Raw genomic sequence first — 26616 nt, 5'->3', positions numbered from 1 at the left:
CGCTCTGGACTGGATGGAGCCATGTGAGTCCATAGGAAGGAGGGGGGCTAGCCCAGCAGTCTTTTCTGGACTCACAGGCCCTGGGGAAAATTCCCCAGGGGCAGTGAGAAATATTTGGAAAAGGTTCCTTTAACCAAAAAAGGAATCTTGTCGCTTTCAATATTTTGAAACCCAAGAGCCAGGCGCCTGGGTGGCTCAGTCGGTTAGGCATCCGACGCTTGATTTCGGCTCAGGTCATGATCTCAGGGTCATGGGATGGAGCCCTGCCTGGGGCTCTGTGCTCAGCAGGGAGTCTTCTTAGGATTCTCTCTCACCCTCTCTCTCCACTGCTCCCTTACCTCTCAAAAAAAAAAAAAATTAAACGCAGGAGAAAATGTCTTCTTTGAACCAGGGACTTTTTCTTTTTTTTGCACTATTTTATTTTTATTTTGCATTATTTTCGTGTATTTTTATTTGCATTACTTGAGTTAATCCTCATAACGCTTCTTGGGGATGGGTCCGTTTTCAACCAACAGAAACTCACGTTGACCCCAGAGAGCAGATAGCTCCCTGAGTGAGTGAGGTGGCCCCCAGCCCTCCTATTCTTACATTCATTCAGCTTCTTTTTGGCCACCAGAAGGAAGGAGAAGGCTGGGGTGAGGTGGAAATAGGAAGAATAGAGAAGGTTATAGATGGGATGCTGCCTATTTCCCCTGGAGGGGCTTCAATGCGGTTGCAGTATGGTTAAGGATGAAAGGGCCTGAGGTTTTTTTGGATTTTTCCAATGATTTGGAAAATCACTTTCCAGTGATCCAGAAAGACTCAGGACTAGGTACGATTTAGGATCAAGAAGACCATTCTCTTCATCTATACAGAAATGGCATTGCTCTGGTACTCAGTCTCTGCTCCTCTGGGGAGACTTAAATGAATCCCCAAATGGCACTCTTACATGGTTTTGGCAATCCAGCCATGAGTGTCTCCTGGAGGCCTAGCAGAAACAAGGTGGGGTAGGGGTGAGGGCCAAGTGCAGAAGAGGCAACAGGGGACGCTCTAGCAACTCTAATCTGTCATTAAAATTAAGTGTGACTTTGGGGCACTTGGCTGGCTCCATCAGTGGAGCATGCGACTCTTGGTCTTTGGGTTGTGGGTTCAAGCCCCATGTTGGTAGAGTAATCATTTAAAAATAAAATCTTAAAAAAATGTAAATGTGACTCATATTACGGACACATGCTCACAAAGACACCTAAAAACCCAGATCACACCACTTTCAGAGACATTAAGTACTATTTAAAAACGGCACACCAAAGAGTGGCACGCGAACGGAGAACACGCAGGATTCAAAATGAGCACTTGCTAATACTCTGGGAGAGCATCGTGGTACGCAAACCCAGAACTTTGCCTTTTCATCACACTTCCACCTATTCTTTTGTGGCAAATAGGTCAGTCATTTGGATATTTGGGTTTTTTTGCCTTGGCATTTCCACCTTTTAGTGAAATTCATATTTTACTCCTAATAACTCACTAAAAAGAATCATATAGAAATATAAATAGTTGAGCTTGTCTGGTAAAAGAAAATAATTCATTTACAAGGCAAAGCATTCCATTTTAAAAGGTAGTTGGAGGAAATAGGAGCTATCCACACTGCGGAAAAACAATAATTGTGGTTATGTGAGTTAAGTAACTGTTGAGGTTTGTGGCTTGTTTTGTTTTTTAAGAATAACACTGGAGAAGACTAAATAATGTTAAGATGGCAATACTCCCCAGACTGGTCTACAGATTCAACACTATCCCAGTCAAAACCTCAGTTGCCTTTCTTGCATAAATTGACAAATTGATCCTAAATTCATATAGAAATGCAAGGGACCCAAAATAGCCAAAAGAGTCTTGAAAAAGATCAAAGTTGGAAGACAGAGTTTTCTCAATTTCAAAACCTATGACAAACCTACACTAATCAAGACAGTGTGGCACTGGTATAAGGATAGACACACACTGAGAGTCCAAAAATTAACTCCTATGTTTATAGATAATTGATTTTCAACAAGGGTGTGAAGACAATCCACTGGGAAAAGAATAGTCTTTTCAGCAAATAGTGTTGGGATGACTGCATATCCATACGAAAGAAAGAAAGAAAGAAAGAAAGAGAGAAAGAAAGAGAGAGAGAAAGAAAGAGAGAGAGAAAGCTAGAGAAGAAGAACGTCAGAACGGAGGAAGGAATGAAGGAATTCCTTCCTTCCGGCCTGCCGTTGACTTTCTCCCTTTCGCTCTCGAGCCCCTTCCTTCCTCCTTCCTTCTTCCTCCTTCTTCCGTCCTTCCTTAAGGCCGTCCGGAAGGTCGGAGAAGATAAGAAAGAAATAAGAAAGCACAAACATAAAAAATAAAGAAGAAAGAAAGAATCTGTACCTCACATCATATACAAAAGTAACTCAGAATGAATCAGACACTTAAATGCAAGTGCTAAAACTATGAAATTCTTAGAAGAAAACAGGAATAAATCTTTGTGAACTTGAGTTAGACATGACGCCAGAATCACAACAAAAAGAAAAAATAGATAAACTCCATCAAAAATAAAAACATTTGTGTTTCTTGGATACCACCAAGAAAGTGAAAAGTCAACTCACAAAATAAGAAAAAATATTTGCAAATCTTATATATGATAAGAATCTATATTCAGAATATATTTTAAAAAAAACTCTTACAACTCTACAAAAAAAGATAAATAACCAGATTTAATACTGGGCAAAGGAGCTCCTGGGTGGCTCAGTTGGCTAAACGTCTACTGTTGGCTCAGGTCGTGATCTCAGGGTCCTGGGATCCAGCCCGGAATCAGGCTCCCTGCTCAGTGGGGAGTCTGCTTCTCCCTCTTCCTCTGCCTGCTGCTCCCTCTGCTTGTGCTCTCTCTGTCTCTCTCTCAATAAATAAGTAAAGTCTTTTAAAAAACAAAAACAACAACAACAAAAAACCTGGGCAAAGGATTTGAATACACATTCCTCTAAAGAAGATGTACAAATACCCAATAAGAATGTGAAGAGACGTTTATCATTACTAAGCATTAAAAAAATGCAAACCAAGCCTCAATGAGATCTCACTTCACACCTACTAGCAAACCCTTGTTCTGGCTTATAATAAAAAAGATGGACAAATAGCAAGTGTTGATGAAGATGTAGAGACATTGGAACTCTTACACATTGCTGGAGGACATGTAAAAACGTGCTTGCCTTCTGGAAAACAGTTTGGCAGTTCTTTAGTTAGTTAAACACGGAGTTAATAGGAATTCTAGTCCTGGGTATATACCCAAGAGAATTGGAACTATGTATCCACACAATAACTTGTACATGGTTAAGTTAGAATTCAATGTTCAAGGGGCGTCTCAATGGTTAAGAGTCAGACTCTTGGTTTCAGCTCTGGTCATGATCTCAGGGTCATGGGATTGAGCCCTGTGTGGGGCTCTGTGCTGGGCATGCAGCCTGCTTAAGATTCTCTCTCTTCATTTCCCTCTCTCTGTACCAAAGTCCCCAGCCCCATTCTTGTGCACTCTCTCTCTCAAAAAAAAAAAAAAAAAAAAAAAAAAAGAAAAGAAAAGAAAAGAAAAAAAAAAAGAAAGAAAGAGAGAGATAGAGAATTAAGTGTTCACAGCAGCATTATTATTCCAAAAAATGGAAACAAGTCACAGGTCTGTTATCTGTTGAGTGGATAAACAAAGGTGATCTACCCATACAGTGGAATATTACTTAGCCTTAAAACATGAAGTATTGATACATGCTACAACATGCATGACCCTTGACAATACTGCGCTAAGTGAAAGAAGCCAGACATAAATGCCCACATGTCATAGACCCCACTTCCACGAAGGTAAAATAGGCAGGGGCACCTGGGTGGCTCAGCAGTTGAATGTCTGCCCTCAGCTCAGGTCATGATCCCGGGGTCCTGGGATTGAGTCCCACGTCGGGCTCCCCGCAGACAGCCCGCTTCTCCCTCTGCCTGTGTCTCTGCCTCTCTCTGTCTCTCTCATGAATAAATACATAAAATCTTTTTTTAAAATAGGCAAATCAATAGACATGGGAAAGTAAATTAGTGCTACTAGGAGCGAAGGGTTTGGACAGTGAGAGAAGGACTGCCAATGGGTACACATTTCTGTTTGGGGTGATGAAAATGTTCTGGAGTCAGATAATGGTAATGGTTGCACAACTTTGTGATTATATTAAAACCACTGAATTATGCACTTTAAGAGGGTGAATGTTACAGCATGTTAATTATAGTTCCATTAAAAAAAACTCAGGTGTTGGTCAAAATAATAAGTAAAAAGGAACAACCCTCAAGAAGTATGGCCCGCATAACCACTAGCTCAAGAAACAGGAGTCTGGACTCTTCCAAGACAGAGGGCTTGCCTGGCCCTCAAAGAAAACTGGGGGGAGGACCCTCCATCATCCCTCATGCTCAGACAGCTGCGTACTTCTCCCCAGAGCTGGTGCAGAAAAGAATTTTGCAGCCCAGTTCCCACAGCTGACCTCCCTATGCTGTTACATTCCAGAAATCCGGTTATTTCTAACACACATTACAGTTTCTCATGTATTACCCAAGTCTAAAACCTCAATCACCTTAAAGAATTCAGACTGCAAAGGAAGAGACCCAAAGTTTACAGATATGGCCATTGCAGCATGTTGTAGAACACTGAGAAACTGGAAAGGATCTACCTACCCAACAGTATGAAATTGGTCAGGAAAACTATGGTATGTCCTTGCAACGGGATATTACGGAACTCCTGAAAGTAATAAGTAGTGTTTAGTGACACGGGGGAGAGGCTTAGGTTAATGGCAAGCAAAAGTACGACAGATACAGAATCGTATGGGCATTATGTTCTCAACTCTGATAAAAAAAATATACTTAGGAAATATTCCATGATCTTAATAATGATCATCTTAGTGGCTGGATATTTTCATTCTAAATTTCTTTTCAGATCTTCCACAGTAAGTATGCCATGTTTTGTATTGGGAAAAAAAATTATTTGGAGGAGAAATCCCAGGTGGCAAAACAGAAGAATTTTAACACAGCCTTGGATGTACTATGGGTACCCCATTGGCCGGAATCTGTCCCAGGGCCACTGCTCAGTTGTCCTGTGTGCTCAGAGAAAAGGCAATGATGTGAGGAAGCACAGGCAACCTCTGCCACAGGGCTGCAAGCGTGTACAGGCATTGGTTGAAGATCACACAGCTGATAAGAGTGAGAGCAAAGGTTCAAAATCAGGGCTGAGTCTTGGTCTTGTCTATCTTGTGGTTCTACCCTCTTCCAGGTCCCGACAGTCCTTTCGCCTCTGGAATGTTCTCTAGTCTGTTGATGCTAGACTCATCATGAGGGAGAGTAAGAAAGTCTGATGAAAACATTCATGCTTAAATGCAATTTGAACTTTCCTACACCCATCAACAATTTCTTGTACAATATTTTCTTCCCAGGTTTTTTTTTTCCCCTTGCTTCATTTCTGTAATTCTCCATTAAACATTAATGTGAAGCTGATGTAGGTAATTGCCGAAGCACTGTATTGTGCATCTGAAACTAATAGAACACTGTATGTTAACTATACCAGAATTAAATAAAAACTTAAAAAAAGAAGAAGAAAATAAAAAGAAATACACTGATATCTTTAAAAAAAATAATAAACCACTAAAGGGAAGCAGACACCAGTTTTAAGGCAATTCATTACTGTGCTTACGATATAGGCCATCATTTATAGGTTCGTTTTTGCAAAAGCCCGACTTCAAAGGCTCTTCCCTGCTTCATAGGGCCTTTCCCAGACGTGCGCTCTGCTGCCTCCGAGTGGTGGGCAGTGCTTGGCTCTTCCTCAGGTTCTGATGGTGAGCTTTCCCCAGAAATGGAAAAAAAAAAAAAAAAAAAAAAAGAAAGAAAGAAAAAAAAGCTGAGTGTAAACAAAAACTTGATTGACTAATTATTATCATTAAACAAAAGGCCTATAATTCAAACATGATTTAAAGAAATACAGATGTGCCTGGGGATATTTATTTGCAAATATTTATTTTAAAAAATGAGAAGGGATCTAATTAATATCATCTTGACACTTCAAACACATTTTCTTATCTAACCTTCACACGAACCATGCTGGGACAGGTCTTCCTATCAGGGTTCTGTCGACGGAACCTGGCACGTGGGCTAGTGAGTGAGTGGGCTGCGGTTCATCTTCTTGGCAATCTCTTGTTCCGGCTCCTAATCTCTCTGACCCATTTCCTTATCTGTAGAATGAGAAAGGAGTGAAAAATAGTAACAAACAAACAAATAAATAAAATACCTACTTCTCGGAGTGCAGGGAGAGCTGAATGGGATGACAGATCCACAGCACGGAGACATGATTATGACAACTCTTTCATTTACAGATAAGGAAGGTAGGCGCAGACAGTCATTTTCTCCAAGCCACTCAGACAGACTAGTAAGGCTGGGGCTTGAGCCCAGGCTTCTGTAGGTCCGATGCCTGAACTCTTTCTCTCACCTCTTACTGCCTTGAATATTCTAGGAGACACAAAGACTCAGGCATAAAGATGCCTACGCTGGACCAGTTTGTAGTTTGCAGGTAAGCATCCTTTCCATTTAATTTATAAAATGCCTCAAGGTGCCTGGGCGATGCAGTCGGTTAAGTCGATCAGACTCCGGGTTTCCGCTCAGGTCTCCGGTGGTGACCTCAGAGTCTTACGATAGAGCCCTGTGTGGGGCTCCATGCTCAGCAGGGGTCTGCTTGGGATTCTCTCTCTGCCTCTGCCTCTCCTGCTTATGCTCTCTCTCTCTCTCTCTCTCAAATAAATCATTTTAAAAAACAAAATAAAATAAAAATCGAATGTCTCAGTCACCGTCTACTCAAACTCTACCGCTTTTTAAATTGCTCTTCATCCCAAGGTGTGGGGAATCGAAAGCTTAGCTCATTTACCTTCAGTCTTTCTCACCCCAGAATGAATGCTTATCTGGAAATACTGGAGTTCCTGGAGCCATCTCTCTAACATGCAGTAATAATTGATCAGAGTCTCCACCCACCTCCTGCTGGACAAGGGTGAGAGATCCCAGGACCTGAGTTCCAGCCCCACCACGTACTAGTTATTGCACCTCATGTGGTTTCTCCTGCCCGAGTCTCAGGTTCCTTCACAAGGAACTGGAGACACCTGTAGTACACCAACTCACCTCACAAGCTTGTGGGATCAAACGAAGTGGAACCCGTTGCAAATTACAAAGTTCTGTGTGATTGCCACAATCTATCGCCAGGCAGTTCTTCAAATAGGAGACAGATTTCTTTCCCTTGGCAATAATCGTGAGTAATATATTCCAGGATGTTTTGCATTTTCCTGTGCTTAAAATAAAACTGAACCCAAACAAGAATGCAGACATGGTCCTGCGTTCTGCGACTCTTGCTGAGTATCTCCCATGTGGGAGGCCCTATGCTTAGTGCACTGGAGATGAGATGTAGTCCCACCCCCAACTACTTCGCCGTCTAGTGGAGGAGGCCAGACATTTATATAAAATGTTGTATACTTGAAGAGAGGGACAAATACTGTGTGAGAAAAGTCGAAAGAAGCAGCGGTTACTTCCAGTTTAGGGAAATCTGGGAAGACTCCTTGGAGGACAGAATATTGGAGTTGGGTCTTAAAGTCGGCTAATAATGGGGCAAGTAAAGAGCACTACCTGAGCAGAGACTTGGAGGCAGGAAAATGCAGGCTATGTATGGAAAGGGAGGAGTACTTGGACTTAACTGAGTCAAAGGGTACAAAAAGAAAAAGATGGGAAACAGGGACAGGTTTGAGGGTACTTGAAAGTCTGACTGATGGCTTATTTTTTGAATAGGAAATCAAAGATTCATCCAGCACAAGGTTTGCAGGATGCCCTTGAGTGGGTGTAGAGACCAAGGGCAAGCAGAACACTTTGGGGGTCATTGCAGTGGTCCTGTGATGTGTAAGGGAATTCTGAATTTAGGACAGCAGCAGAAACAGGGATTCTATACCTTGTATCTCTATCTTATAGGTACAGAATGTCTTATGATGTCTGTTTTTGTCTGTTTTTGTGTGTCTTATTCTGGATTCTAATTCAAAAGACTTGCCGGAATAAGACATACAAAAAGGCTGGGACTCTAAGAACCGGTAAGCAAATCAGGGTTTGTTTCAGGGTTTTAAATGCATCTGTTTAACAAACATGGCCCAGATGTGTGCTAGGGGCTGAAAATACCGCAGTGAGCAAGATAGACAAGTTCCTTTGTGGGAGGGAGGCAGACTCGAAACAAGTAACCCAGTGCAGAAAGGAGGGAGTAAGTAATAGGGTGATATGACACCGTGTCCAGGGGGGCAGGGCAGGGGTGTGGAAGGTAGGGGAGTGACTCAGGTAGGTGACATTTTGACTGAACTTTAAGTGATGAGTGTAAGACTGCCAGGGGAAAGTTTGAAGGAAGAGTAATCTTCACAACTTTGAATCCAAATTACTTTTTTAGGGAGTTACCTTTTGCCATTAAGACAACAATGTGTGGCCCCCAAACAAGGGACAATCTCTTATTTGCTATCTGGTAGAGTAGATGACCTCGCTTGTCACTTGGGTGTAGTAGATTCTCAACCTCTAATATGACTTCTTTCTCCCAACATGACTATGGGCCAATTTCCTATCCCTTCTTCCAAACAGATGACCTTTGGGTGTCCAAAGGGGTGTTTTTTATTAAGTTTCTCTAAAAGATTAGCTTTATAGATAACATTTAGCACCAAACCAAAGTATCCCAGAAGCTCATATACATTGGATAATCAAGACTTGTCCATTGATACATGATATAACAAATGTCCCTGCTCCATTTAATAGACCAGTAGGCAGTTTTCACAAAAAGACAGGTGAATTTCTAGTCCAAAGGGTGAGTCAACCCATCTGGTATGACAAATGCTGTTTCTGGCTTCATTCCTTGTCTGAGACCTTTTGCCAAAACCTTTTTCATGAATCAATAGTTAAGATAATCTAAGCTGTTCCCAATAGATTCAACAGTGCATTGGTTCCAGGCATAAGACATCAATTTGGTTTGGTTATAAAATTTAATATTCTATAATTCACAGAAAATCTAATTCATGTACCATCTGGTTTTGGAAGAAAGACCTCTGGAAAAATTCAGGGGCTTTCAGGATTAACATTTCTTATCCTCTTCCTGATCTCACTCAAGACCTTTCCACTCACACTAAAAAGTAATCATCTGTCTGGCATATTACCCCTTATTTCAAAAATGATAAGTTCATTCCACCTGGCTTACTTTGTAATATGTCCATGAATATTCTCGTTCCCTTGCCCTGACTAATAGTCTGAAGCCACATTACATGTCTCCTGCTCCCTAGCTGAGGGCTATGAGGCATATACCCATCAGGTCACCACCTGGTTAATCTTCCTGAACCTCCCCATTTGATACTTTGCAACCTAAAAGGTTTACAAAACGCCTTCTCTATGTTATCTCACTTTGTCCTCATGCTGACCCTGAGAACATTCCCATTTTACAAATGAGGCCATCAAAGCCAAGAAGGTGACAGGTCTACCAACTGGGATCCTTGGTCTTTGGTGTACTTCCTGCCCAAGATATGTAACATGCCTACTCCAGAATGCAGTTATGCTCCTGGGACCTTGCCATTAGAGCCTGTCCACCCAGCTTTCCAACCTCTTCTTCTCTTCTCCCATCTCAACCATCAGTCCCAGGGGAGCTGGTGTTTCTACCACTCCCTGAGCCTGTTATGCTCCAGGAGGCTTTATCTGGCCACCTGGGATCCATCCCTAGAAGTTGGTGGGTGGGTTTTGGGATTGAGTAGGTACTTTGCAAGACGGCATGTGGGGTTTTGTATGCATATGCTTGTGTGAGTCTGTCTAGAGAAAGAATCTACAGTTCTTATCGGATCCTCAAATAAGTCAAAGGCAGCCTCCAACCCCAAATAGTTAAAAATTAATTTTATACACTGCTTTTCTTTCACCAGATCTCTCCACTCTCTTGACCTATCTACATTTCATAATTTCTCTTCAGAACCAACACAGGCTCTCCAGATCTCCCTTTCTAGTATAATTTAATTGTTTTCTTCTCTCCAAATATTAATTCGAAAAGGGAGAACCCAGAGTATTCCTAGGGTGGCCTGTACATATGCAAATAATGTGTGATTACTTATCCCAACCAGGAGCACAATGACCTGCAAACCTGAGTCATCCCCTTCAGGGTTGATCTGAAGCCTTTCATTAGTACAATGCTTCCTAAGAGATAAAGGGCGGGAAGAGCTGAGTGAAATATATTTAATTACACTGATACAGATACAGTATCAATTATAAAAAGAAATCCTCTTACGTAGGGATTGTATAGTGATATTCTAGATGAAAACACAAAACTGGTAAAAGTTCAGCCTCTCACTCTCCAGACACCAAAGCACACCAACCCCACTGCTTATTGGGGACATAAAAGCACACAAATCCTTGTAAGAGATTTGGTCTAGGGAGTTCAAGGGGAGGGGCTGGAGTGGTGAGGTGAGTGGAACGTGGGAGGGGACTGCAAAGGATGGTGGCAGGTACTGGCTGTTGGTTCACCAGCTTTGGCCTTGACATCCTTCTAGACTCCCCGCCTTATCACACATTCCCTGACATTCTCTCACTCTGTTTGCCTGAATATCTTCTGCTCCCCTACACTAGTCCATCTTCTGAATGTGGCATACACTATGTCCCATCAGGAATCTACTATATTTTGGGGTTGCTCTTTGGGTTACACTCCCTCTCCTTCTGATTCTGCTGAAACCTTGCCATTTCCCATGAGCAGTGCCGTCACTGAAGCCCTATGCCTAAAGCTGTAGATTATCTACACCCTATATTGCTGGGAGGTGGAGACAGCCTCTCCACTCCCTCACTGTTACTCATTAATTATTATGAAATCCTTCCTCTTATAGGCAGGCCCATGTCACCTGCTTCTGCCACTCTCTGCCTTATCTTGCCACCTGGTACTTCCAGCACATTCATTAGAAACATGGGCATTGCCATGGGGTGCATGGTAGCCCACCCCACCCCACTCCCAACCCCGCCAGAAGATATGTCCACATCCTAATCACTGGAACCCATGAATGGAACTTATTTGGGAAAAGGGTCTTCACAGATGTAATGAAGTTAAGGATCATGAGAGGAGATCACCCTGGATTATCCTGATGGGCCTGAAATCTAATGACAAGAGTCGTTATTAGAAGCACACAGAGAGACAGAAGAGGAGGAGGGAATGTGACCAAGGAGGCAGAGGTTAGAGCAATGGGACCCCAAGTGAACGAAAGAATGCTGGAGCCACCAGAGGGAGGAAGAGGCAAGGGCTGGAGTATTCCTTAGAGCACCTGGAGGAAGTGCAGCCCTGATGACACCTTAACCATGGACCTGCAGCCTCCAGAACTGTGAAAGAACACATATCTGTTGTCTCAAGCCACCCCGGTCGTGGTAATTTGTTGTAACAACCACAGGAAACAACCACAGGGAGGACCAGGTTGCATAACTCCCATCACCTTGGATAATAATAAACAGCTAATATTTACTAAGTACTTACAAAGTGCTAGGTATTGTGCTGAAGCCTGTTCATGGATCATGTGTGGAATTCTCAGAATGACACTGTAGCACAGGTACAGATAAGGACAGGAAAGCCCTAAGGAGATAAGTGCATTCCCACCGTCACACAGGCCAGTGTGATGGACCAGCCAAAGCAGGTTGCCTGTCTGGCTACAGCCCATGTGCATCACCACTCAGTGACATTGCCCTTAACGGGGGACGTGGGGTCCACTGGGACCTACAGTGCCACTGGCTCTGTAGCACCTCCACCCCCTCTCTAGGTCACACAGCCTCCGTCCTCCAGCATGGTTGTCCCCAGACCTGCTCTTCCTCTGCTTCGCCAGCTGCAGGATCCCACTTGCTGACCACCCCCCCACAACACACACTTTTAGGTGTCTCATATATTCCCTCCCACTCCATTTGACCTTTGGTCTCTAGGCCAGTAGACTTCAAAGTGGACTACTTGTATCCTTGTGAGCATGCAGAGACTTTCTAAGAGGCAAACAGGCAAGAGTAGTTTTAGGGAGCCATATTTTAGAATCTGAGTTTCCATGGGAACATAACTTGCATCATTCAGTCACTGCCACAAGAATGTTGCGCAACAAACCACCCCAACACATAGTGACTTAAAACAGCAATCGTTCATACTCATGGCAGCTGTGGGTCAGGTGGAGGCCCCGATCTAGGCTGCAGCTCTGCCGTTTGCTGTGCTAGGACTGGCTCCAGGTTGGGTGATCAGATTTACAGAGCCCTACACTCAGACAGACCTGGCACTTGGGCTTTAATACTCTGAGATGAACCCAATGCGTTCATGTTTTGTGAGTAAAGTCTGATGAAACATGCACAAGAGGCTTCAAGCGTCAGTTCACCCGTGGTGCTTCTCTCATCTCCCTGCCCCCCAGGATAGGTGCTTAGCCATCAGCTCTCTGTTCATGCCCAGTGACCACTGCTGCCCGCTGTCCCCATGGGGTTCTGGACATGGGCACAGGGAGGGCCAGTCAGGCATGTGCTCTGGAGTGTCTTCAGGTGGGGCAGGGTAGTGGCTACTTAGGCAGTGTCATGGCACATTATTGGGCAATGAGCAGGGACTTTTTGCTCATTCTCAATCCAAATACCAAGTGCATCCCTGCATGGAGCTTTCTGCCCTTTGGGTGTTGCCCATCCACCATGGACTGAGGTGGTGAGGCAGGAGAAAGAAGGAGTGAATCCTGTTGCGCCACATTTTTATTTTGCAATGGGCCCTACCATTATGTGACAGGCCTGGTGGGGCCAGCTTAGTTCCGTATCTCATTTGGGGCCCAGTGAAGGGCAGCAGCTACCCAGAGCATGGTCTTCTCATAGTACTAGAACCCAAACCAAACTGTGCGAGCACTTTTCAAGCTTCTGCTCACATTTGTCCAGTCAAGCAAGTCACTAAACCATGCTCAAGGCCATGAGTGGGAAACACACCCCACCAGCCACCAGGCGGCCCCTGGTGAGGGTGTGGCCGCATGATGTTATGGACAGTAGAAAAGTAGGAGTCTCCTTCTAAAATGAGTCTCCTTGGGATCCTGGGTGGCTCAGCGGTTTAGCGCCGCCTTCAGCCCAGGGCATGATCCTGGAGTCCTGGGATCGAGTCCCGCGTCTGGCTCCCTGCCTGGAGCCTGCTTCTTCCTCTGCCTGTGTCTCTGCCTCTGTGTGTGTGTGTGTGTGTGTATCTCTCATGAATGAATAAATAAAATCTTTAAAAATAAATAAATAAATAAATAAATAAATAAATAATAAATAAATAAATAAAATGAGTCTCCTTCAGAATGGAGGGCCTGATTCCACTAGCCCTTTTTTCCACCTCCTGTCTCACAAGCGTCCTTCTTCCACCTTACCAAAGAAAGGCAGGGGTGTGTGTGGTTCAACCAATGATGCACTAGTGTAATCCAGGAAAAGGGGTGAACATTCCCAGCTTAATAGTCAGAGGAAATATTTTAACATCTTATTTCAGTATATGTAAATACTTTTGTTATGGGGAACTGTGATATGGTCAACAACTAAAGACTTTTGAGCACAAAAACCTACAATTCTTTAGAGAGAGTGGGATCAAAATATGAAAAGGAGTAAAAGGAATGTTGAAAAACCCCTTTGTTAGAGAACAGCTATGCTGGTGGCTATTAAGGCAGTATGGCATTTAGAAGAGCCACAGCTAAGTCAGAAATGTAACCATTTTATTTTAACATGTAAATATAATAAGCTAGAAATGACATTCTTTGCTACTACTTGAATTTAAGATGAAAAATTTTAAGTGTTAACTTAGAAATGTTGGGGCAGGTACCTGGTTTCTCAAACCATGTCTCCCCCCCAACTGCCCCGCAATCAAAAAAAAAAAAAAAATGTAAAGTCCACTCCTCAAGAGCAGAAGAACCTTGCATTTTTATCCAACCTACCACTTTGAGACTTTACTTTCTTCCTTAACCCCATAAGTATAATAATCCAGACACAGAAAAATATGGCATCACTTACATTTGGGATCAAAAAGGATAAATGCTGAAGTCACATCAATAGAGTAGAATGCTGGTTGACAAGGGCTAGAGGGTTGGGAGAAATGGGGAGATGGTGGTCAAGGGGTATACAAACTTTCAGCTCTAAGGCGAATGACTCCTGGAGATCTAATGGTGACTACCGTCAACATTACCGTACTGTATACTTGGCATTTGCTAAGGGAGTAGATATTAAGCGTTCTCACCACCCAAAAAGGTAACTATGTGAAGTGATGGATGTGTTAATGAACTCGATTGTGGTAATTATTTCACAACTATACGTATAAATCATCAAGTTGTACACCTTAATGAAAAACATCACCCTGTACAACTTGAAAAAAAAGAAAAAGAAAACTTCTAACCACCATCAATCATGGCTTAATTTATCTCTTCTTGATTTGAGGAGGATGCAACTATCTAAATCATGTCAAATTTTTCTTCTTAGGACCTGTTTGTGACGTTCTGTGGCAGAAACCCTTGCAAACAGCTTCTTGTCAGTCCTGACATTTTTTTTTTTAACAAGCCAGGTCTCCTGACTCTTTCCAAATAAAGGGTGTTGGGTTGCCTCCTTAGGACTCCCCATCATCATTCTGACAACCAAGAGTTTTTGAAGTTTTTTCTTCTATATGCTGGTAAAAAAAAAAAGTGACACATGCTTCCACTATCTATTTAGACATGTGCCATCAGGAAATCCAGTGATTTCTGTGTTAGGATCATCCTTCCTATCAGAAGGGAGTCATTTCCTCTTATTTTAATCTGGGCAATTTGTCTTGTGAAGTGGTTGTTTAGACTGGTTCTAATATCTGTCCTTTAGGAATCATCAGTAATTTCTTTTTTAATGATTTTATTTTTTTAATTTTTTTTTGAAGATTGCATTTATTTCAGATTGAGAGAGTGCAGGTATGAGCAGGGGAGGGGCAGAAGCAGACTCCCCACTGAACAGTGAGCCAGACAAGGGGCTCAACCCAAGGACCCCAGGACCATGTCCTGAGCTGAAGGCAGACACCCAACCCACTGAGGCACCCAGGAGCTCCTCATCAGTAATTTCTGATTCAACTTGCTTCAGCAACATAGCTTTCGATAACAGTGTGAGATGATCAGTCTATAATCCATTATAACACCCTTAAAACAAATGTAACAGCTTAAAACATGGAAGAGGTGTAGCCCATCCCAGGTTCAAGCTTGCAAGCCAGAGAGAAGAGGGATGCCTTTTAGGACACTACCTGAGCAATCATGACTGGTGTGCTAGCACAAGTTAGTGCACTGACACCATTGTAAGTCTATTGACACCATTGTTCCAAGACCATTACAGTCACCTGTGCCTGTGGTACCTCTACCATCACTAAATGTGTGTCTTCCTCATGTCTGAATAAGCTGGGGATTTATATAAGAGGCCATATTTCTGTCTTATCCAAGTTGCTTAAAATAAGCCTTAATGCAATTAATATAGGATATTGGGCTGCTGCTGTGATGGTTAATTTTATGTGTCAACTTGACTGAGCTAAGGGATGCTCAGAGAGCTGATAAAGCAATATTTCTGAAAGTGTCTGTGAGGGTGTTTCTGGAAGCATTTAATTTAGGAGACTGAGTAAATGGATCTGCCCTGGCCAATGTGGGTAGGCATCTTCCAATCCATTGGGGCCGCCAATGGAACAAATGGGCAAAGGAACGGTGAATTCACTCCCTCTTCTTGAGATGGGATGTCCATCTTCTCCCACCTGTGGGCATTGGAGCTTCTGGGCCTTTGGGCATCAGGGCTTAGACCAGCAGTTCCCTGGCTCTCCGGACTTTGCCCTGGGACTGGGAACTACACCATCAGTTCTCAGGACTTTGGACTTGGACTGAATTATACCATGGGCTTACCTGGCTGTCCAGCTTGCAAACAGCAGATTGTAGGACTTCTCTTGCTCCACGACCGTGTGAGCCAATTCCCATCATAAATCTCCTCTATTTGTTGTGTTTCTCTGGAGAATCCTGTCTACTACAGAGGCTGTGAGGAATGGTTGCAAAAGGAGCATTTAATAATGAGAATCTTAGTTATATCACAAGAAGGGATTGCTGCTCTGCCTGTGGCCTAACCCCACTGTTAGACCTCTCCTTTGGAGAGGAGACAAAGGAGGAGCAGCTCAGAGGCAATCTCTGCAGCTTGGTGCAAATGAAGCTGTCATTCTTTTGGCTGGCAAAATATAACCCGCCAACCACTCTACCAAATAGATACGCTTCTCAAAGGTGCTAACCATTCTATTATCTCTATTCCCACCTCTGATTTAAGAGCCTCAGAGGCTAGTTTGTAGTTTACATTTCAATGAGATCACAGATCAATTCTGACATGTCAGAAAATCCAATAAGAAGAGACACTGGAATTTATGTGTTTATTTAAAGCTTGCTGGTAAACAATTACATACATCTTACTTATAATAATCTACTACAGTTTATAAGTTACTAGCCACAGCAGGTTGTGGGGTTTGTTTGTTTGTTTGTTTGTTTGTTTGTTTGAGATAGAAAAATAAATTAAAGTCCCCAGAACCTGTAGTATGTCTTACAGTCCAAGATGAGAAGCCATGAAAACAGGGGCAGGAAAGGATTTCTGTGGTCTCGTGTGTGTGTGTGTGTGTGTGTGTGTGTGTGTGTGTGTGTGTGTGTTTTCTTCTCCACTTCTGCAGAGAGCATAGCTAAGGAATAGGACACTGTGATAGTCAACCAATAGCTATTTACTGATATGTACTTTGTACAAGGCTATACCCAAGGGCTACGCAAAAGTTCAAGGTAGCACCCTTTCAGAAAGCTGAGTATCCATCTGAAAATCAGGCTAACAGCACAAGACAGAATGTGCTAATTTTCAAAGGAACATCAGACAGTAGGAGCTGTTGGAGATGGAGGGGACAAAGATGTATGCCTGGCCTGGGCAAACAGGTGAGGCTCTCCAGAGAGGATGGCATTTAGTATGAGTCTTGAGAACAGGTAGCCTTTGGGAGGCAGGGACAGGGGGAAAGAGGACATTCAGGAGGGGAAACCACCTGAGCCAAGATACAAAACTGGAGGTACCCCTCCAGAGGTATGTTGGGGAAGAGTGATGATGGCTCTCAATAGGGCCAGAGGGATGAGGAGATAAGGCTCAAGGGGAGGTAGAGGCTAGAATTGGAGGAATTGGAATGCAATTCGTTCTCTGTAGCTGAGTAATGCTCTAAGAGGCACGGGTCTAGAGTATTTTTTGGAGTGCCTACACCCTGGAAGGTACACTGGGGGTGGGGGGGTGAAGACTTCAGGAGACTTCTTCATCCCTCCAGCTTCTGAAAGACCCTTGGGTACCATATAGTCTTAGTATACTAATTGGCTCCCTGGTGTCTTCATTGAGGGAATGGGAAACTAAGATGCCATCCTCCCTAACATTGGTAGACATTAACTAGGAATTCCACTTTCCCCCCTCTCTCCATCAGTTCTCAGGATGAAAACAAGAAGCCAAGAGAGGAAACAATTTCCAAAAGTCTTTCCTCACAGACAAGAAATGAACTAAGCGAAACACCAAGAGGATTGGGGCCAGCCCTGCGAGGAGAAACTTCATGCACTAAATCGAGCTGCTGTTCTTTGCCAGATGCTCAGCTAGGCTCCGAAGACACAGCGATGAATGAAGCAGACAGGGTGCAAGGCCTCGTGGGACCAATACGCCATTGAGGAAGGCAGATACTAAACAAATGGAGGACAAGTTTAGGAAGCTGTAAGAGGCTATCACAGGGGGTCCGAGGACTGTGTCTGAGGAAGTGGCTCCAGGCTGAGATCTGAAGGACCAGAGAGCATTAGTCAAATGACAAGGGGCTGCCATTGCGAAGACCCTACTCCTTCATTTATTCTCCAACTTCACTGCTGGAAACACTCCTTTAATTATTTTGACAACCTTTACTCACAGTGACTCCGGTCGTCTAGTAATTCTCTGAAGGCTGAACAGTCTGTGCAGATAAGGTGAGTCTGCAAATATTTTTTCTCTTCATGCTACAGAGGCATCTTCCAGACCCCAAGATGTAGGTCAGCTGGCACGTCCTGAGTGTTTGCAGATGCTGTGAAGAGGCTTTTCATATGGTTTGGTTTGCAGTTAACCTTGGACAGTGTTCACATGAAGCTACCAGTGACCTTTAAGCTGTCAAATATAGTGTCTTTGTCTTCAGGCCTCATCCTCCTCCGCACTGCGGGTCACTGCTCTGAAATTCTGACTTCCTTGGTTTCCAGGACACTGAATTACTCTTGTCAAACTCTCTGGCCCGTTCTTCCATCTGCTGTCCCTTCTACTGTGTCAGATGGGATTAGGTTTGGCTGCAAACAACAGACACCTATAATAACAGTGGCTTAAACAAGATAGACGTTCATTTCTCCCTCATGTCTGATTCTGGGGATCAACAGTTCAGGGCCAGGATGGCAGATCCACAAAGTCACCTAGAGCCCTGGCCCCAAGCCAGCTTCCATGGTTCCATCTTTAGTGTGCAGCACCCATTCTTGTGATCCAAAGAGGCTGCTCCAACTCCAGCCTTCCACATCCAGGAAGCAAGATAGAACATAGGACAAAAGGGATGCCTGGGTGGCTCAGTGATTGATCATCTGCCTTCAGCTCAGGTCATGATCCAGGGGTCTTGAGATCGAGTACCACATCTGGCTCCCCACAGGGAGCCTGCTTCTCCCTCTGCCTATGTCTCTGCCTCTCTCTGTGTGTCTCTCATGAATAAATAAATCTTAAAAATCTTAAAAAAAAAAAAAAAAGAACTTGGGACAAAAAATAAGAAGACAAGAGACATGCCAACCAGGATCGGTTCCTGAAAGCAATTGCGTGACAATGATTCTTAAAGCTCTTGGGCAAAACAGTCTCATGGCAACACCTAGTGACAAGGGAAGCTGGGTCTTAATACAGTCTTAATAATAATAATAACTAATCCCATACCCAACTAAAAATGTGGGCTCTGTTATCATGGAAAGAGGTGAAATTGGATCATAACGGACAACATCTAGTCTCATGCATACCATAGAAATCCACAGGATGAGAAATTTTGACTTGATCCTTTTTCTTTATAGCTTCGCACCTGCCAGTTCAAAAAAAATTTTTTTATTCTATATATAAGTGATACCATACTGTATTTGTCTTTCTGGGTCTGGCTTATTCATTTAGCATAATGTTCCTCAAGCTTATCCATTTTGTTGCAGATTGCAGGTTTTCCTCTCTTTATGGTTGACTAATATTCCATTATGTATATAAATACACCACATTTTCTTTATTCACTCATCCATTGATGGACAATTAAGTTGTTTCTATTATCTTGGCTACTATGAATAATGCTACAATGAACATGGAACGTAGATAGGCCCTCAAGATACTGGTTTTATTTCCCTTAGATACATATCCAAAAGTGGGACTGCTGGATCATATGGTAGTTCCATTTTTAATTTTTGGAGGAACCTCCATACTATTTTCTAGAGTGGCTGTACCAGTTTATGTTCTCCCCCAACAATGCACAAGGGCTCTCCTTCCTCCACATCTTCGTCAACATTTATATCTTATCTTTTTGATAATAACCATCCTAACAGGTATGAAGTAATATCTCATGGTAACTTTGATTTGCGTTTTGCTGATGATCAGTGATATGGAGCACCTTTTTATGTACCTGTCACCTTTGGAGAAAAACTGTCTATTCAGATCCTCTGCCGAGTTTTTTCATTGGATTATTTGGGAGTTTCTTTGTCAGTGAGTAGTGTAAATTCCTTCTATGTTTTGGATATTGACCCCTTATTAGATATATGGCTTGCAAATATTTTCTTATTCCGTAGGTTGCCTTTTCATTCTGTTGATAGTTTCCTTTGCTGTGCAGTAGCTTTTTAGTTTGATATAGTCCTGCTTATTTATTTTTGTTTTTGTTGCTTGTGCTCTTGGTGTCATGTCTCAAAATCATTGCAAAGACCAATGTCAAGGAGCTTTTTCTTATTTTTTTTTCTGGATGTTTTATGGCTTCAGGTCTTAGATTTGTCTTTAATCTATTTCAAGTGAATTTTTATGAGTGATATAAGATAGGGGTCCAGTGTCAATACTTTGCAGTTGTCCCAACACCATTTATTGAGGAGATTATCTTTACCCCATGGTGTGTTCTTGGTGCCCTTGTCAAAGATTAGTTTGCCACCTATGTGTGGATTTTTTTCTGGGCTATTTTGTACCATTGGTAAATGTGCCTGTTTTTATGTCAGTACTATACTGTTTTGATTACTGTAACTTTGTACTATAGTTTGAAATCAGCTTTGCTCTTCTTCCTCAAAATTGTTTTGACTTTTCAAAGTCTTTTGTTGTTCCATATGAATTTTAGGATTGTTTTTTCTATTTTTGTGGAAAATGCCTTTGGAATTTTGATGCCTTTTGGAAATTTGTGTTGAATGTGTAGATTGCTTTGGGTAATGTGGATATTTTAACAATATTAACTCTTCCAAACCAAGAACACAAATTATCTTCTCATTTATTCATGTTTTGATCAATTTCTTTCATTAATACCTCATGGGTTTAGATTAAATTTATTCTAAGTATTTTACTGTTTTTGATGTTAATTTTTTCAGATAGTTTGTTTTTAGTGTATAGAAATGCAAATTATTTTTGTATGCTAACTTTGGATCCTGCAACTTTCATGAATTTATTAATTTTAACAAGTTGGGGTTTTTTGTTTGGGGCTGGTAAGAGCACTAGAATTTTTAGAACAACAAATGGGCATTGGCTTCAACTTTAAGTCACCAGCTGCATTACCCCCTAACAAGAGAGTCGGCCTGTCCTTTGAAGCTTTGAAGGCAGTCATTGACTTCTCCTCTCTAGCTATGGAAGTCTTAGATGACATCTTCTTCCAATAGAAGGCTATTTCATCTACACTGAAAATCTATTGGTTGGTATAACCACCTTTATTAATGATCTTAGCTAGATCTTCTGGTTAATTTGCTATGGTTTCTACATCAGCACTTGCTGCTCCACTCTGCACTTTCATGTCATGAAGATGACATTGTTTTGTGAAGTCATAGGATTATCTATAAGATTAGGTCATCCAGGGACGCCTGGGTGGCTCAATGGTTGAGCATTTACCTTCAGCTCAGGCATGATCCCAGATCCTGGGATCAAGTCCTCTATCTGGCTCCCTGCAGGGAGCCTGCTTGTCCCTCTGCCTGTGTCTCTGGCTCTCTCTCTCATGAATAAATAAATCAATCTTAAAAAAAAAAAGATTAAGTCATCCACAGAGACAATTTTACTTCTTCCTTTCTTATTTGAATGCCTTTTACAGGCATACCTTGTTTTATTGCACTTCACTTTCTTGCACTTCATAGTGCATTTTTTTCTTACAAATTAAACATTTGTGGTAACCCTGCTTCCAGCAAGTCTATTGGCATCATTTTCCACAGCATTTGTTCACTTCCTGTCTCCATGTCACAGATTGGTAATTCCCACACTATTTCAAACTGTTCTAAGGATTATTATTTTTTTATGATGATCTGTGATCAGTAATCTTTGATGTTACTATTGTAATTGTTTTGGAGAGCCATGAACCTCCATGTGCCCATATAAGACAGTAAGCTTAATCCATAAAAGTTTTATGTGTTCTGATCTTCCACTGACCTGCTGTTCTCCCATTTCTCTCTCCCCCTCCTCAGGTCTTGCTATTCCCTGAAACACAACAATATTGAAATTAGGCCAATTAATAATCCTGCAATGGCTCTTAAGTGTCTAAATGAGAAAGGAAGAGTCTCATGTTTCTCACTGTAAATCAAACGCTAGAAATTATTAAGTTGAGTGAGGAATGTGTGTTGAAAGCCAAAGGAGGCCAAAAGCTAGGCCTCTTGTGCTGAACAGCCAAGTTGTGAATGCAAAGGAGAAGTTCTTGAAGGAAATTATAAGTGCTACTCCAGTGAATACATGAATGATAAGAAAAAGAAACAGCCTTATTACTGATGGAGAAAGTTTTAATGGTTTGGATAGAAGATCAAACCAGCCACAACATTCCTTTAAGCCAAAGGCTAATCCAGACCAAGGCCCTAACTCTTCAATTCTGTGAAGGCTGAGAGAGGGGAGGAAGCTGCAGAAGGAAAGTCTGAAGCTAGTGAATGTTGGTTCACAAGGTTTACGGCAAGAAGCAATCTCCATGACATGAAAGTGCAGAGTGGAGCAGCAAGTGCTGATGTAGAAACCATAGAAAATTAACGAGAAGATCTAGCTAAGGTCATTATTAAAGGTGGCTATACCAATCAATAGACTTTCAATGTAGATGAAATAGCCTTCTATTGGAAGAAGATGCCATCTAAGACTTCCATAGCTAGAGAGGAGAAGTCAGTGACTGCCTTCAAAGCTTCAAAGGACAGGCTGACTCTCTTGTTAGGGGGTAATGCAGCTGGTGTCTTAAAGTTGAAACCAATGCCCATTTGTTGTTCTAAAAATTCTAGGCTCTTAAGAATTATGCTAAGTCTACTCTGCCCATGCTCTATAAATGGAAAAACAAAACCCGGATGACAGCATATCTATTTACAGCATGGGTTACTGAATATTTTAAGCCAACTGTTGAGATCTTCTCAGGGAAGAAAAAAAAAAGATTCCTTTCAAAGTATTCCTGCTCATTGACCATGCACCTGGTCATGCAAGAACTCTGATGGGAATGGACAAAGAGATTAATGGGGTTTTTTTAATGCCTGCTAACATAGCATCCATTCTGCAGCCCATGGTTCAGGTAGTAGTTTTGACTTTCAAGTCTTACTATTTAAGAAATACATTTGATAAAGCTTTATCTGCCACACATAGTGATTCCTTTGATGGATCTGGGAAATATAAATTGAAAACCTCCTGGAAAGAATTTGCTGTTTTTGATGCCTTGAAGAACATTTGTGATTCAGGGGAAGAGGTCAAAATATCAGTGTTAATGGAAATTTGGAAGAAGTTGATTACAACCCTCATGGATGATTTTGAGGGCTTCGGGATTCCAGTGGAGGAAGGAACTACAAGAGAACAAGAATCAGAAGTGAAGCCTAAAGATGTGACTGAATTCCTGCAATATCATGATAAAATTTGAACGTATGAGGAATTGCTTCTAAAGGATGAGCAAAGAAAGTAGTTTCTTGAGAGAATCTAATCCTGGTGAAGATGCTGTGAAGATTGTTGAAATGACAACAAACAATTTAGAATATTATACAAACTTAGTTGATAAAGCAGTGGCAGGGTTTGAGAGGCTTGACTCCCAATGAAAGATGTTGTACTGTGGGTAAAATGCTATCAAACTGCATTGCATGCTATAGTAAAATCAATCATGAAAGGGAGAATCAGTTGGAGGTACCAAACTTCATTGTTGTCTCATTTTAAGAAATTGTCACAGCCACTCAATCTCCAGCAACCACCACCTTGATTAGTCAGTAACCATCAACATGCAAGCAAGACCCTCCACCAGCAAAAAGATAATGACCTGCTGAAAGCTCAGAGGAAGATCAGCTCTCTAATCAATAAAGTCTTTATAATTGGGGAACATGGTATTTTTAGACACAATGATATTGTACACTAAATGATATTGTACAGTAAACTGTAAGAATACTTTTTATTTGCACTGGGAAAACAAAAAAAAATTATTTGACTCACTTATTGTGATAGTCACTTTATTGTGATGGTCTAGAACCAAACCCACGATACCTCTGAGGTATACTATTTCTTTTTCTTGCCTAGTTAGTCTCACTAGGACTTCTAGTACTATACTGAATTTAAGTTACACACATGGACATTCTTTTCGTGTTCTTGATCTTAGAGGAAGAGCTTTCAGCTTTACCCAAGTGAATAGGATGTCAGCTGTGGGCTTGTCATATAGGGACTTTATTATGTATATTCCTTTCATACCTAATTGTTGAGAATTTTTATGATGAAAAGGTGCTGAATTTTTGTCAAGCGCTTTTTCTTGCACCTATTGAGATGATGATATGATTTTTTTATCCTTCATTCTGTTTATGTGATGTATCTATCAGATTTATTGACTTGTCTATATTGAACCATCCTTGCATCCCAGGATAAATCCTAGTTGATGATGATGTATGATACTTTTAATGTGCTGTTTAGTTTTGCTGATATTTTGTTGAAGATTTTTGCATGTATGCACATAAAGAATATTGGCCTGTAATTTTCTTTTCCTATAGTGGCTTTGTCTGACTTTAGTATTAGGGTAACACTGCCCTCATAAAATTATTTTGGAAGTATTCGGCTCTCTTCAAGTTTTGGGAAGAATTTGAGAAGGATTAGTATTGATTCTTCTATAAAAGCAAACTGCAAATAATTAAATTATTTCCCACATGCCCTCTTTGTTCTCTGTGTTTCCTACTTTTATGCATTGCCATTCTTTCTCTGCCCCATTCCCACTTCCCAGTCTTGCTGTCATGTATGGCTTCTCCTCGTCTCCCTCCACAAGGGTTTGATCTGTGGTCAAACCCTTATTATCTCTTATCTGGATTCCTGTACAGCCTTTTGGCTATTCTCCAATCTTCCAGATGTATGACTGTCTGATTCTAGATAATCTAGAATGGGTCACCACTTTCTTTTATTCTAAAACATTCAAATGTCTCCATGTTACTTACAGAAGAAAAACCAATACTCCTCAACCCAGTGCTCGGCCCTCTATTAAGTGTTCCTAGACTCTCTTCCATTCTATAAACAGTGTTGAGTTTCAAGTATGTGGCAGACTCTATTCTAGGAGGGTTTTTTTTTTTCCTTAATGAAATTCTAGGAGTTTGAGGCCCACCATGAAACACACACATGCACACACACACACACACACACACACACACACACACACAGTCTGTGGAGCTTACATTCTATTTTTCCACTGTTTGAGAGTTCTCTTCACATACCCTTCATTCCCAGCAAACTGATTTGCCTGCTGTCTGGGGCAGGCTTCTCCTTTGTTCTCTCTCTCTCTCTCTCTCTCTCTCTCTCTCTCTCTCTCTGGAATACTTTTTTGCCTATTCCTTTATAGTTGTGATTCTCAACCAGATGACTTTTTTTTTCCAGTGAAGGACATTTGACAATGTTTGGAGACACTTTTTGTTTGTCACACAGGATGGAATCCTACAGGTACCTCATGAGTAGAGGTACCTACACTTTTAGCCTGCAGTGCTGCTAAAAAAAATCTTACAATGTACAGGACAGCCCCCTGAGTATTAGAATAGAGAATATTCTAGAGAATATAGAGAATTACCTGGTCCAAAATGTCAGTAGTGTTGAGGTTGAGAAACACTGCTATAGATAAAGCCAAGTTATACCCACCCTTCAATGCCAGCTCAAATTTCTCCTTCACGAAATATTCACAATTCTTTCTTCCATTCCTGTTTTCTCAGAGCTATCTGCTGGCCTAGCTGAATTCCCATTCCCTCCGTGTGTAGCTCATGGTGGTACTCATCGCTTTTCATGAACTTTAAGAGTCTGCAAGGGTGGATTTTCACCTGATGGTTCTGAATTCTCAGCGACCAGCCAGGGGCTTAGTCCACAGAAGAGGGCACCCACATTTTTGTTATATGCATGAGTGGGGAATACCCAACGTCTGTCTCTTTTCCCAGACTTCAGTTCCTAGGAATTAAGCAGCCTGAAAATTCCCGCTTCAGAGGGGAATCTGCCAAGCCCCTTCCAGCCATACCTGGCTGAGACTCAACTGGCATCAAGCCACAAGAAAGACTGCCTCTACCAGTCTGGAGGAAAGAGGCCGGCGGAAAAAGAAACTAAACAAACATGGCAAGAAACATGACTCTGTGTGCAAATAGAGGTTCCCTACAAAAATAATTGAAAGCAGGAAGGACATTTGGTTGGAGGGAGCTTGACCAGTTTTATAAATGTGTTAGGGTAACTAGGAACCTCAGCTGCCCTTGAAGTCACTGCCCTAACAGTGCAGAAACCAGGAGCCACATGCAGCCACAGCCAGGAGTGGCTCCCAGCCAAGGAGTTCTGTGCTGTCGCTGGGCCATCGCCCGATGAAGGCCTGAGCACAGACACACTGCTGTTGCAGGGTTCAGAATTGTGTGTCAACCATCACTCATTAACTCAACTTTTCCTGTCTAAGTCCTTGAGCTGTCTGGGAGGCTGAAGTGTCTTGGCAGGCCTAGGAAACTGCTGGATCTAAAGAAATTGGCTCAGTTATCTCAGGCTTCTCCTGAATCCAAATGCGCCAGCTTCAGCCTCTTCCTCTTGAGCTGCTCAGAGCAGGGAGCTCTGCTATGCACCATTTTTTATCTGCCTGGCAGCTGCAATGGCAAAAAAGTATGTGGAGTCCCAGCTCTGAATCCCTAAAGTAGACACAAGGGAGCTTTGGAGCTTTTGCAAAAGGAGTGATTGAAGTCAGGTGGAGAAGAAGAAAATGACTCAAAGCTGCAGCCAAAGCCCAAAGACACAGAGCGTTTGGTGAGTGCTTTACTGCTATGTTTGTTCCACCTGGGAGACTGTCACTCAACCAATTTAATGCAGAATGGATCTTACAATTAATAAAATAACATAACCAACCAACCAAGTTAGTTCTCTCATCCACTACCTAACTTTGCTTCTACATGCTCTGGGAGACAATGAGTCAGGGAGAGC

At 42.1% G+C, this 26616-nt stretch overlaps 1 pseudogene; it reads left to right on the top strand.

The window, feature by feature from the left end:
- Positions 1-18020: 18020 nt before the first annotated feature.
- On the top strand, positions 18021-24628 carry LOC106558232 (annotated as a pseudogene).
- Positions 24629-26616: the final 1988 nt, after the last annotated feature.

Source organism: Canis lupus, chromosome 35 (assembly GCF_011100685.1).
Source record: "Canis lupus familiaris isolate Mischka breed German Shepherd chromosome 35, alternate assembly UU_Cfam_GSD_1.0, whole genome shotgun sequence".
Lineage (NCBI taxonomy): Eukaryota > Metazoa > Chordata > Mammalia > Carnivora > Canidae > Canis > Canis lupus.
This window is presented reverse-complemented; position numbering and strand designations above follow the sequence as displayed.